The sequence below is a fragment of the Manis pentadactyla genome, chromosome 3 (genome assembly GCF_030020395.1).
Source record: "Manis pentadactyla isolate mManPen7 chromosome 3, mManPen7.hap1, whole genome shotgun sequence".
In the NCBI taxonomy this organism is placed as follows: Eukaryota; Metazoa; Chordata; class Mammalia; order Pholidota; family Manidae; genus Manis; species Manis pentadactyla.
In genome coordinates, this window is record NC_080021.1 from 217593028 (window position 1) to 217605459 (window position 12432).

General features: G+C 39.0%; 1 protein-coding gene across 5 annotated transcripts in view; it reads right to left on the bottom strand.

Moving 5' to 3' along the window:
* The window catches only part of SETX (senataxin), a 99049-nt gene that overhangs the window by 44522 nt on the left and 42095 nt on the right, over nucleotides 1-12432 (bottom strand). The gene's annotated exons all lie outside the window — the stretch shown is intronic.

Sequence of the window (12432 nt, forward strand, 5' to 3'; positions counted from 1 at the left end):
ATAAGAAAAGGGCAAATCCAACCATTTGCAGCAACATGGATGGAGCTGGAGGGTATTATGCTCAGTGAAACAAGCCAAGCGGAGAAAGAGAAATACCAAATGATTTCACTTATCTGTGGAATATAAGAACAAAGGAAAAACTGAAGGAACAAAACAGCAGCAGAATCACAGAACTCAAGAATGGACTAACAGGTACCAAAGGGAAAGGGACTGGGGAGGATGGGTGGGTAGGGAGGGATAAAGGGGGGGAGAAGTAGGGGGGTATTAAGATTAGCATGCATGGGGGGTAGGAGAAAAGGGAGGGCTGTACAACACAGAGAAGGCAAGTAGTGATTCTACAACATTTTGCTATGCTGATGGACAGTGACTGTAAAGGGGTTTATAGAGGGGACCTGGTATAGGGGAGAGCCTAGTAAACATAATATTCATCATAAAGTGTAGATAAGTGATACAAAAAAAAAAAAAAAAAAAGGGCATTTCCTGTGTGGTAACCTCCAATGAGTTCTACACAATGATATAAAGGGCATATAAAAGTGTAGGCAAAGGGTCTGTTTGTGTTTATACAGAGGATCAAAGCCTAATTGGGCTACCCCGAAAATGAACTAAGATACGATATGAAAAAGAACTTCCAACATCAGCACTCTCTGGAAGATTCATGCCAGAAGATGATCATCAAAAAACCCCAACAAAGATCCACACACTGCTACAGCTGTAGATGCACTCATCCCACCAGTTCCTGGACTTGCCATGGGAATGAGGAAGGAGATATCTAAGCTGGCCTGTGCATACAGTAAAACAACAAATTTGACTGGATCTATACTGTTGGAACTCAACCAAGAATTAGGAGAAGTGCAAATTGTAGCGCTCCAAAATCTTACAACTACAGACTATTTACTGTTAAAAGAACATAAGGGATGTGAACATTCCCCAGGAATGGGTTGTTTTAATTTGTGATTTCTCTCAGACTGTTCAAGTTCAGTTGGACAATATCCACCATATCATAGAGAAGTTTTCACAAATGCCTAAGGTGCCTAACTGGTTTTCTTGGTTTCACTGGAGATGGCTGGTAATTACAGATATGCTTTGGTTATGTAACTATACTCCTATTATGTTAATGTGTGTGCGCAATTTAAGTAGTAGCTTAAAACCTATACATGCTGAAGTTACTCTACAAGAAGATATGTCAAAGAAATAATCAATCTTCCCATGTTTTCTGCCGCCTGCTACTTCTATAGCTTTTCTTCTTCCTTCCTAATTACAACCCTTAAATAGAATTCGTGCCTCATATCGAATTTACCGAGTATCATAATTCTTCCAAGTGGTAAAGATACCTCAAGACAAATGCTGGGCATAGAAGCTACAGGGCATAAATATGCAAAGAAATAAAAAGCTAACCATTTCAAACAATAAGGCTTCTCTCTCACTTACCAACTCTACATTTCCCTGTATGGCCCCGGAAGATGACTGGTTAGCCAGAGACGGGTAAGATTCCTCAAGGGAGGAACAACCTAAGACAGGCACAGTCGCAGGGGGGTCATCAGGTGAGAAATTGGGGATCAACAGAGGTGAGGCTTAGAACCTCACCCCCCCTGTTCTGAGAGAAATCTTCTGCATACGTGGATGTTTTATTGCCCTTGTCTAGCTTGGATTAACACATAGTCTACAGGCACACACATGATCATCTACATTTGCTCTCTTACAACACTAAACTATGTTTTCTACCTTTATCTTGTATCTACCTACCACTTCAGCATTTTATTAAAAATAATAATAATAGAGAAATGTGGTATCCACATATAAATCAAGTATAAAAATCAAATGAGTATTCATATTTGAACTGACTGTTTATAGTTCATAATGCATGAGCAAAACCGAAGGTTTCTGTGATGGCTGCCCTTGTTCTTTTCACCATGTAAGAACTTATTCACTATGTAAGAATTTGTTCTCCATCTAAGAACTTGTTTGTTATGCCTCAGAAGATTGGAGACTGATGAAAATTAGGCTTGGGGTGGATTAATGATTGTGCATTGAGCATTGACTCCCCTATACAGAATTTTATTGTTGTTAACAACAATTTGATCAATAAATATGAGAGATGCCCTCACAAAAAAAAAAAAAAAAAAAGTACACACTTCCAATGGTAAAATAATAAGTAAGCGGGATGTAATGAATATAGTCAAGATATTGTAACAGCTTGGTATGGTGGTAGCTGCTACCTAGAATTGTCACGTATATAAATGTTGAATCACTACGTTGTACACCTGAAACTAATGTAATGTAATACTGTGTGTCAACTACCCTTCAATAAAAAATAATTGTCTACAAAAAAAAAATCACCACTTGAAGGTAATAAATTAATTTAGGCACTAAGCATCAACAGCTGTAAATATTCCAGAAAGGGAAATGAAGACATCATGCACCCCCTGATAAAGGAAAATACCACTACCTATGAAATATTTTTGCCAAAAATAATAAATGCCTCTATATCCAACTATCAATTTACAGGAAATATAGGACAGAAAAACATGCTACACACCACCAGGTGAATGCAATCAGCAAAATCCATTCAGTAAGTAATTACAGGATCAACAATCCAACTTCTTCAACAAATAAATTACAAAGGGAAAAAAAAAAAACCAGAATGAGGGAGTTGAAGTTAAAAAAGACCTATCAACCAATGTCAACAAGTGCACCTAATTTGGATCCTAATCCAAAAAGGCAGAAAAAATTATTTATGAGGAAACTGGAAATTTAAACACTGACTAGCTATCTGATATTAAGGAATTACTGTTAATATTTTAACAATAAATTATGAAATGTTTAGGTCCTTACCTTATAGAGATACTCACTGACATAATTACAAATGACCAAAACAAACAAAACTAAAAACCAAAGATTATCAGCAATACTACTCCATGGAAAACTATAAAATATTACTGAAAAGTGAACCTAAATAACTGAAGATATATACCTCAATCATGAGTTAGAAAACCAGTCTTAGAAAAATGGCAAATCTCAACATCTCGACATTGTAAAAAAAAAATTTATATAGGAATACAAAGAGATAAGAACAGTCAAGACACTCTTAAGGCACCTCACTCACTGGATGTTAGAACTTCTTATACAGCTAGACTAAGTACTGAGGGGGAAAAAAATTGCAATATGGGCATGAGGGTAGGCAAATGATCCAATAAAGAAGACAAGTCCAGAAAAAGATCTATGAATTAAACAGACAACAGATTTATGACAAATATGGCACTGCAGAGCATGGAGAAATGAGCAGTCTTGTTGGTAAACAGCACTGAGATAATTACATCTCCATTTGAGAAAAAAACAAAGCATGACCCCAACATCTCACTTATGCACAAAAATCAATTGCAGGCTGACAAGACAATGAACCATTTAGAAAAGGGTCTGGCACATGAAAAGATGCTCCACATCACTAATCATCAGGGAAATGCAAATTAAAACCACAATGAGGTATCACCTCACACTAGTTAGGATGGCCAACATCCAAAAGACTAGGAACAACAAATGCTGGCGAGGATGCAGAGAAAGGGGAACCTTCCTACACTGCTGGTGGTAATGTAAATTAGTTCAACCATTGTGGAAAGTAGTATGGAGGTTCCTCAAAAAACTCAATATAGAAATACCATTTGACCCAGGAATTCCACCCTTAGGAATTTACCCTAAGAATACAGGATCCCAGATTCAAAAAGACATATGCATCCCTATATTTATGACAGCACTATTTATAATAGCTAAGATATGGAAGCAACCTAAGTGTCTATCAGTAGATGAATGGATAAAGAAGATGTGGTACATATACACAATGGAATATTATTCAGCCGTAAGAAGAAAACAAATCCTACCATTTGCAACAACATGGATGGAGCTAGAGGGTATTATGCTCAGTAAAATAAACCAGGGAAAGAAAGACAAGTACCAAATGACTTCATTCATTTGTGGAGTATACAAAGCAAAACTAAAGGAAAAAAATAGCAACAGACTCACAGACTCCAAGAAGGTAATAGTGGTTACAAAGGGGGGAGGGTTGGGGAGGTTGGGTAGGGAGGATGAAGGGGATTAAGGAGGCACTATAATTCGCAATCACAATATAGGTAGGTCACAGGGAAGGCAGTACAGCACAAAGAACACAAGTAATGACTCTACATGCATCTTACTATGCTGATAGTGACTGCAATGGAGGGTGGTGAGGACTTGGTAATACGGGTGAATGCTGAGACCACAATGTCATTCATGTGAATCCTTCACAAGATTGCATATCAATGATACTGTAATAAAAAAATAAATAAAAGAAAATAAAAAAAGAAAAGGGGTTGGAAAACTTTTTCTTTACAGGCCACATATGATGTGTGCTGCATATTCACCATTTTTTCAAAGCCCTTTAAAAATGTGAAAGCCTTACTCTAGGGCAGTAAAAAACAGGATACAGGGGGAGGGGAAAAAAGACAGTGGTGTCAGAAGTGTGGCAGAAACTCCTCCCAAAACTATATATATTTTGAAAATACAGCAAGTACAACTATTCCTAAAAGAGTGATCAGAAGTAAGAATGCAACAGTCTACATATGGGAGAAGTGAACATCTCAGGGAAAAGGGTAAAGTAAAAAAGCTGCGACCTGGCGTGTCCCAAGCACTCCCCCCACCCCAGCTCACTGGTGGGAGGAAGAGAATCAGAGCGGGGAGAGAGTGGAAGCACAGGACTGCTAAATACCCAGCCCTAGAAATCTGCCCTGGGAGCACAGACACACATTGCATAGTGCTCTGGAGATTAGAGGGGCTGAAAACCAAAGTCATAAACTAAGACTGTGAATAGGTTCCCACAACCTTCTGCCCTGGGACAAAAGAAAAGCAGGCGCTTTGAAAGACTTCTCAACAGTCAGAAAGCTGCTAAACGGGTAAGGGTTTAGGAGAAGGAACAGGTGGACAAAATCGGCCCAGCCCACCCAGCCCAGCAGGTTGGGAACTTCCATAACTTTAGGCGCTCCATCCTCCCAGTTGGCAACGCAGCCCCGAGGTCCCCCACCGCAATAAGCAGCCTGCCGCTCCTTCCTCCCCACCAGTACCTGCATGCAAAGCCCCTGTCCACGCCATTGCTGCAGACCAGCCGGAAGGCAGCCCTGCCTACAGCAACTACAGAGCTTAATGCAGAGGCTTCTCCCTGCACACAGCTGACCAGCCTAGACACGAGAGACAGGCACGGCAACCAGGAAGCATGAAACAACTTCCTGCAAACAACTGTGCTGCTTGCCTGTGACTTCTTCCATGGCCCTAGGCCATCCCACCCACAGCAGCTTAGGGAATTAACCCAGAGGCCGCTCCTGGGGGTGCAGCTAACCAGCTCAGAAAGCAGAGAGAGACACTGCAACCAGGAAGCACGAAAGGCCTTTGTCCTCGCAGCAGACTTCCCCCACTCCCATTCCCCCATGCCACTTGCCTGCGACCCCTGCTATTGTCATAGGCCATCCTGAGGACCGCCCTGCCCATGGCAGTTTAGAGATTAACCCAGAGGTTGATCCCTGTGTGCAATTAACTGGCACAGATAGTAGAGACAGGCAGTATAACCAGGTAGCAGGAAGGGATTTTTGTCCCCAGCTGACCCCTGCACCACTTGCTTGCAACCACTCCCATTGCTCCAGGACTATGAAAAGGCAGAACCACCTTGTTCAATGCAAAATCCCTCAAACACCATTAAGAGGGCTTGGTGAGACTGAAATCACCAATCTCCTGAAAAAGAATTCAAAATAAAAATCATAAGCATGCTAATGGAGCTACAGAAAAATATTCAAGAGCTAAGGGACAAATTCAGGAGGGAGATAACTGAAATAAAACAAACAATGGAGGGATTTAAGAGCAGATTAGATGAAATAGAGGAGACAGTAAATGGAATAGAAATTAGAGAACAGGAATACAGAGAAGCTGAGACAGAGAAAAAAGGATCTCTAGGAATGAAAGAATATTGAGAACTGTGTGACCAATACAAATGGAACAATATTCTCATTATAGGGGTACCAGAAGAAGAAGAAGAGAGAAAAAGGGATAGAAAGTGTATTTGAAGAAACAATTGCTGAAAACTTCCCCAATCTGGGGAAGGAAATAGTCTCTCAGGCCATGGAAGTCTACAGATCTCCCAACACAAGGGACCCAAGGAGGACAACACCAACATATAAAATAATTAAAATGGCAAAGATCAAAGACAAGGACAGAATACTAAAAGCAGCAAAGGAGAGGAAAAAGATCACCTACAAAGGAAAACCCATCAGGCTATCATCAGATTTCTCAGCAGAAACCTTATAGGCCAGAAGGGAGTGGTATGATAAATTCAATGTAATGAAACAGAAGGGCCTCAAACCAAGAATACTCTACCCAGCAGGTTATCATTTAAATTTGAAGGAGGGATTAAACAATTCCCAGAAGCAAAAGTTGAGGGAATTTAACTCCCACAAACCGTCACTACACAGTATTTTAAAGGGACTGCTCTAGATGGGAGTGCGCCTAAGACTAAATAGCTATCACCAGAGAAAACAAAACCACAGCAAAGGAAGTAGACCAACTAAAAACTAACCAAATGCAAAATTAAATCAGCTACCCACAAAGTCAGTCAAGGGATACACAAAGAGTACAAAATGTAACACCTAGCATATAAAGAGTGGAGAAGGAAGAAAAAGAAGGGAGAGAAAAAAAGAATCTTCAGATTGTGTATGTAATAGCATAATAAGTGAGTTAAGGTAGACTGCTAGATAGTAAAGAAGCTGCCCTTGAGCCTTTGGTAACCATGAATCCAAAGCCTGCAATGGCAATAAGTACATATCTATCGATAATCACCCTGAACATAAATGGACTGAATGCACCAATCAAAAGACACAGAGTTACAGAATGGATAAAAAAGCAAGACCAATCTATATGCTGCTTACAAGAGACTCACTTCAAAGACATACACAGACTAAAAATGAAGGGATGGAAAAAGATATTTCATGCTAACAATAGGGAGAGAAAAGCAGGTGTTGCAATATTTGTATCAGATAAAATAGACTTCAAAACAAAGAAAGTAACAGGAGACAAAGAAGGACATTATATAATGATAAAGGAGTCAGTTCAGCAAGAAGATATAACCATTATAAATACCTATGCACCCAACACAGAAGTACCCAAATATGTACAACAAATACTAACAGATTTAAAGGGGGAAATAGAATGCAACGCATCCATTTTAGGAGACTTCAACAAACACACCACTCACTCCAGAGGGCAGATCAACCAGACAGAAAATAAGTAAGGACGCAGAGGTACTGAACAACACATTGTACAGATGGACCTAACAGATACCTACAGAACACTCCACTCAAAAGCAGCAGGACACACATTCTTCTCAAGTGCACAGGGAACATTTTCCAGGATAGATCACATACTAGGCCACAAAAAGAGCCTCAGCAAATTCAGAAAGATTGAAATTGTACCAACAACTTCTCAGATAACAAAGGTATGAAACTAGAAATAAACTGTACAAAGAAAACAAAAAGGCTCACAAACACATGGAGGCTTAACAACATGCTCCTAAATAATCAATGAATCAATGACGAAATTAAAACAGAGATCAAGCAATATATGGAGACACATGAAAACAACAGCTCAATGCCCCAACTTCTGTGGGACACAGCGAAGGCAGTTCTAAGAGTAAAGTATATAGCAACCCAAGCATATTTAAAGAAGGAAGAACAATCCCAGTCTAAATTCACAATTATTGAAACTGGAAAAAGAACAACAAAAGAGGCCCAAATTCAGTAGAAGGAGAGATGTAATAAAGATCAGAGCGGAAATAAATAAAATTGAGAATAAAAAATAGAATTAATGAAACCAAGAGCTCCTTCTTAGAGAAAATAAACAAAATAGATAAATCCCTAGCCAGACTTACCAAGAAAAAAAGAGAATCTACACACATAAACAGAATCAGAAATGAGAAAGGAAAAATCACTACCGACACCGCAGAAATACAAAGAATTATTAGAGAATACTATGAAAAATTATATGCTAACAAACTGGATAGCCGAGAAGAAATGGACAACTTTCTAGAAAAATACAACCTTCCAAGACTGACCCAGGAAGAAAAAGAAAATATGAAGAGACCAAACCAATTACCAGCAATGAAATTGAATCAGTAATCAAAAAACCACCCAAGAGGGAAACCCTGGACCAGATGGCTTCACTGCTGAATTTTATCAGACATTTAGAGAAGATATAATACCCATTTTCCTTAAAGTTTTCCAAAAAACAGACGAGGAGGGAATACTTCCAAACTCATTCTATGAGGCCAGCATCACTCTAATACCAAAACCAGGTAAAGACACCACAAAAAAAGAAAATTACAGACCAATATCCCTGAGGAACAAAGATACAAAAATACTCAACAAAGTATTAGCATACCAAATTCAAAAATACATCAAGATGATCATACACCATGATCAAGAGGGATTCATCCCAGGGATGCAAGGATGGTACAATATTTGAAAATCCATCAACATCATCCACCACATTAACAAAAAGGACAAAAATCACATAATCATCTCCATAGGTGCTGAAAAAGCATTTGACAAAATTCAACACCGATTCATGATAAAAACTCTCAACAAAATGGTTAGAGAGGGCAAGTACCTCAACATAATAAAGGCCATATATGACAAACCCACAGTCAACATCATACTTAACAGTGAAAAGCTGAAAGCTTTTCCTCTAAGATCGGGAACAAGACAAGGATGCCCACTCTCCCCACTTCTATTCAACATAGTTCTGGAGTTCTTAGCCGTGATAATCAGACAACACAAAGAAATAAAAGGCGTCCAGATTGGTAAGGAAGAAGTCAAACTGTCACTGTTTGCAGATGCATGATATTGTACATAAAAAACCCTGAAGAATCCACTCCAAAACCACTAGAACTACTATCTGAATTCATTAAAGTTGCAGGATACAAAATTAATACACAGAAATCTGTGGCATTCCTGTACACTAATGATGAACTAGCAGAAAGAAAAATCAGGAAAACAATTCCATTCACAACTGCATCAAAAACAATAAAATACCTAGGAATAAACCTAACCAAGGAAATGATAGACCTATACTCTGAAAAGTACAAGACATTCTTGAAAGAAATTCAAGAAGATACCAATAAATGGAAACACATCCCGTGCTCATGGATACAAAGAATTAATATTGTCAAAATGGCCATCCTGCCTAAAGCAGTCTACAGATTCAATGCAATCCCTATCAAAATACTGACAGTATTCTTCAATGAACTGGAACAAATAATTCTAAAATCCATATGGAACCACAAAAGACCCCGAATAGCTAAAGCAATACTGAGAAGGAAGAGTAAAGCGGGTGAGATTATGTTCCCCAACTTTGAGCTCTACTACAAAGCCACAGTAATCAAGACAATTTGGTACTGGCACAAGAACAGACCTATAGATCAATGGAACAAAACAGCGAGCCCAGATGTAAACCCACACATATATGGCCAATTAATACATAATAAAGGAGCCATGGACATACAATGGGGAAATGACAGCCTCTTCAACAGCTGGTGTTGGCAAAACTGGACAGCTACAGGTAAGAGAATGAAACTGGATCATTGTCTAACTCCATACATAAAAGTAAACTCGAAATGGATCAAAGACCTGAATGTAAGTCGTGAAACCATAAAACTCTTAGAAAAAAACATAGGCAAAACTCTCTTGAATATAAACATGAGCAAGTTGTTCATGAACATTATCTCCTCGGGCAAGGGAAACAAAAGCAAAAATAAACAAGTGGGACTATATCAAACCAAAAAGCTTCTGTACAGCAAAGGACACCATTAATAGAACAAAAAGGCATCATACAGTATGGGAGAATATATTCATAAATGACAGATCCAATAAGGGGTTAACACCCAAAATATATAAAGAGCTCACATGCCTCAACAACCAAAAAGCCAATACCCAACTAAAAAATGGGCAGAGAATCTGAACAGACATTTCTCCAATGAAGAAATTCAGATGGCCAAAAGGCACATGAAAAGATGCTCCACATTGCTAATCATCAGAAAAATGCAAATTAAAACCACAATGAGATATCACCTCACACCAGTTAGGATGGCCAACATCCAAAAGACAAGAAACGACAAATGCTGGCAAGGATGTGGAGAAAGGGGAACACTTTCTGGTGGGAATGTAAATTAGTTCAACCATTGTGGAAAGCAGTATGGAGGTTCCTCAAAAAACTCAAAACAGAAATACAATTTGACTCAGAAATTCCACTCCTAGGAATTAACCTAAGAATACAGGATCCCAGATTCAAAAAGACATATGCACCCCTATGTTTACTGCAGCACTATTTACAATAGCCAAAAAATGGAAGCAACCTAAGTGTCCATCAGTAGATGAACGGATAAAGAAGAGGTGGTACATATACACAATGGAGTATCATTCAGCCATAAGAAAGAAACAAATCCTACCATTTCTAACAACATGGATGGAGCTGGAGGGTATTACGCTCAGTGAAATAAGCCAGGCAGAAAAAGACAAGTACCAAATGATTTCACTCATCTGTGGAGTATAAGAACAAAACAAAAACTGAAGAAACAAAATAGCAGCAGACTCACAGAACCCAAGAATGGACTAACAGTTACCAAAGGGAAAGAGACTGGGGAGGGTGGGTGGGAAGGGAGGGATAAGAGGACTAAGGGGCATTAGGATTAGCACACTATAATATAGGGGGGCACGGGGAAGGACGTAGAACACAGAGAAGACAAGTAGTGACTCTACAGCATCTTAGTATGCCGATGAACAGTGACTGTAATAGGGTATATGTTGGGGACTTAATAATAGCAGAATGTAGTAACCACAATGCTGCTTATGTGAAATCTGAGTGATAAGATTGTACATCAATGATACCTTAATAAAAAAAAACTTATTTTGGGTAAAAAGAAAAAAGCAGGATATGGGGTAGATGTGCAAGCTGTAGTTTGCTAACACCTTTTCTAGGTGTTAAGATAATATATTTATGACCTGCAGCAGGGAAAAGTTTCTTAAATGAGGTACAGAGCACAAACCACACAAAAAAGACAGATGTGTTTATGTTAAGAATCATAAATTCTTAAGAATAAAGAATTTTTAGGACATCACCAAGAGAGTCAAAATGCAAGCCCAAGTGGAAGAACTGGCTTGTATCCAGATCATATAAGCAACTCCTAGACAACAGCAAATGAACAAGAATCTTTTGCAGACACTTCCCAGAAAAGGTCATTGAAGCATCTACTAAACTACAAAAAGGTGTTGAGCCTCACTAAGCAGGATAGTACAAAACAAAACCATAAAGGCTATCAATCCAAACATATCATAACAGCTAAAATTAACATGATGATCAATACAATTTGTTGAAGGCTTGGAACGTGAGGCTTCTCATACCGTGAGTGGGGTATGACTTTGTACAACAGGATTGGCTATTAACGTGAACGGACTCCAAGACTCGGCAATCCACTTTGGACATAGACTCAACTAAAATGCTCTCACAAAAACACTGAGAGTATTCATCAGTAATCATACTAACGTTGTTCACAAAATGCCGAGTGTAAAGGAGTCCCCGTAACAGGCCTCTGACGGCCATCATCAGAAAGCCTGCTTGTGCGCCTGTCCTCTGGGAACGGGGTGCCAGACAGGTCTCGCCATCTGATGATGATAATGACTCACTGGGCCTAAACTGTTTACAAAAAAAATACAGTTTATGCCAAACACTGCTTTTCCTTCTGAAGTCAGGAATTTAGGCTGGGCAGACACTGTTACAGGCACGGAGTCTCTATCAAGTTTCCCTTGTAGATAACAATTCACATGTCTCACACGTCATTACTGGGAAATTTAGGTGTGTCCCATGTGACCCTCCTGGAAGAGGACTTTTGGATACTTGCTCCTGGTTTCCCTCAGACTTCAGCCCGTGTGCTTTTTCCTTGGCCAACTGCTTCCCTTTCGTGATGAGCATGGTTATATGCTGGCTCCTGTGCAAATCACTGAACTGGTCTTCTTTTTCAATTTCATTATTTGTTGTTTAATTTCACTGAAGTTTTTGAGGCACAGACAGTTTTTACCTCACAGATTCAAAACGACCATATTTCACAACAGTTTTGGTTTCGGTCTGTGTAGCTCCGGGAGAGAGCAGACATGCGCATACTGACTTTGCAAAGGGATTTACTCAGAGTGCTTGTAATAGTGAAAAACTGTAACAATGTACACATCTAACTAGAAATGACTGGTTAAATGGAACTATGGAATATGTTTACAATGGAATAGCTACAAACACTAAATACACTATTATTATTTAATAACTCTGAAAAGACATTTATAATATAGTAAATGAAAATAAGCCAAATATAAGGTTCATGAAGGC